The following is a 2758-nucleotide window of genomic DNA, read 5'->3' on the forward strand; positions in this document are numbered from 1 at the left end:
CTTCCATGTATATATTTATTTCGTATTAATTACAAGATCCAACTCTAACGATCTATGGTTCTAGGTTTATCTTGGTCTTGCAGGCGGGATTGCCATAAGACTGGTGTCCACGCTGAGGTGAGCGGTACGGGTGCTGAGTCCCAACGGGAGCGGGGGAACCACCGTCCAGATAACGACGTTCCGCGCGCTCAGCCCGCAGCAGGGCGATCTCAGCACGAGCCCTACTCAGCTCGTCTAGTGCATGGTCCAGCTCCGTGTTTAGCACGGCGGCTAGGTTGACTGTGCTGCTCAACCTAGGATTGCCCTCACCGACAGGTGAGACAATCACGCCTCCTGTGCTGCCAGATGAACGGCGGGGGTAATACTTCAGGTCAAGACCGTCAGCTGCCCCACCGAAAACCGAGCAGTAGTGCGAAAGCGCACGCCGTGCAGCATCTTGCATGGCTGCCTCAGCTGAGTCCCTGAAAGGGAATTAGGCTTACACCTAGTTCCTATATAATTTTGGTGGTTGAATTGCCCAACACAAATCTTTGGACTAACTAGTTTGTTCTAGTGTATAAGTTATACAGGTGTCAAAGGTTCACAACATAGCCAATAAAATGACCAAGTGTTGGGTTCAACAAAAGGGCAAAGAGCCAACCGTAGGCCCTCTGGTCTGGGCGCACCGGACTGTCCGGTGTGCCACCGGACAGTGTCCGGTGCACCACCGGACAGTGTCCGGTGCACCAGGGGACTCCAGCTCGAACTCGCCACCTTCGGGAATTTCCAGGGGCTCTCGCGCTATAATTCACCGGACTGTCCGGTGTACACCGGACAGTGTCCGGTGCGCCATGGAGAAGCGGCCTCAGGAACTCTTCAGCTTCGGGAAAAGCCAACGGCTCGTCCGCTATAATTCACCGGACATGTCCGGTGTGCACCGGACTGTCCGGTGTGACTCCAGCGCAACGGCTATCCCGCGCCAACGGCTACCTGCAGAGGCATTAAATGCGCCGCAGCGCGCGCAGACGTCAGGTTTGCCCATACTGGCGCACCGGACAATGAACAGGAGCTGTCCGGTGCGCCACCGGACATCAAGGGTGGTCCACAAGTCAGAACTCCAACGGTCAGATTCCAACGGCACTGATGACGTGGCAGGGGCACCGGACATGTCCGGTGTGCACCGGACTGTCCGGTGCGCCATCGAGCAGACTGGCTCCCCAACGGCCACATTTGGTGGTTGGGGCTATAAATACCCCAACCACCCCACATTCATAGCCATCCAAGTTTTCCCACTTCTCAACCCCTTACAAGAGCTAGGCATTCAATTCTAGACACATTCAAAGAGATCAAATCCTCTCCAATTTCACACAAAACCCTAGTGACTAGAGAGAGAGATTTGCCGTGTTCTTTTGAGCTCTTGCGCTTGGATCGCATTCTTTCTTTCTCTTTTGCTCTTGTGATCAACACTCAATTGTAACCGAGGCAAGAGGCACCGATTGTGTGGTGGCCCTTGCGGGGAAGTTTTGTTCCCGGTTGATTGAGAAGAAGGAAAGCTCACTCGGTCCGAGGGACCGTTTGAGAGAGGGAAGGGTTGAAAGAGACCCGGCCTTTGTGGCCTCCTCAACGGGGAGTAGGTTTGCAAGAACCGAACCTCGGTAAAACAAATCCACGTGTCACTCTCTTTATTTGCTTGCGATTTGTTTTACTCCCTCTCTTGCGGACTCATTTATTATTACTAACGCTAACCCCGGCTTGTAGTTGTGATTATTTTTGTAAATTTCAGTTTCGCCCTATTCACCCCCCCTCTAGGCGACTATCAATTGGTATCAAAGCCCGGTGCTTCATTAGAGCCTAACCGCTCGAAGTGATGTCGGGAGATCACGCCAAGAAGGAGATGGAGACCGGCGACGACAAGCCCACTACAAGCCAAGGGAGCATTTCATCTTCATCAGAAGAGTCCCGCACCAAGAGAAGAGAGAAGAAAAAGAAATCCTCCAAGCGGAAGGAGAAAAGATCTTCATCTTCTCACCATAAGGAGAAGAAGGAAAAATCTTCTCACAAGCCGCATCGGAGTGGGGACAAGCACAAAAGGATGAGGAAGGTGGTCTTCTACGAGACCGACACTTCATCGACCTCCACCTCCGGCTCCGACGCGGCGTCCGTCACTTCTAAACGCCAAGAGCGTAAGAAGTATAGTAAGATCCCCCTACGCTACCCTCGCGTTCCTAAACATACACCTTTACTTTCCGTCCCATTAGGCAAACCACCAACTTTTAATGGTGAAGATTATGCTATGTGGAGTAATTTGATGCAATTTCATCTAGCCTCTCTCCACAAAGGATTATGGGATGTTGTTGAGTATGGTGTACAGGTACCATCCGTAGGGGATGAGGACTACGACACGGACGAAGTGGCCCAAATCGAGCACTTCAACTCTCAAGCCACAACCATTCTCCTTGCCTCATTAAGCAAGGAGGAATACAACAAAGTACAAGGGTTGAAGAACGCCAAGGAGATTTGGGACCTACTCAAGACGGCGCATGAGGGTGATGAACTCACCAAGATCACCAAGCGGGAAACGATCGAGGGGGAGCTCGGTCGCTTCCGTCTTCGCCAAGGGGAGGAGCCACAAGACATGTACAACCGGCTCAAGACCTTGGTAAACCAAGTGCGCAACCTCGGGAGCACAAAATGGGATGACCACGAAGTGGTTAAGGTTATTCTGAGAGCCCTTATTTTCCTTAACCCTACTCAAGTACAATTAATTCGCGGCAATCCT

The sequence above is a fragment of the Zea mays genome, chromosome 1 (assembly GCF_902167145.1).
Source record: "Zea mays cultivar B73 chromosome 1, Zm-B73-REFERENCE-NAM-5.0, whole genome shotgun sequence".
NCBI lineage: Eukaryota > Viridiplantae > Streptophyta > Magnoliopsida > Poales > Poaceae > Zea > Zea mays.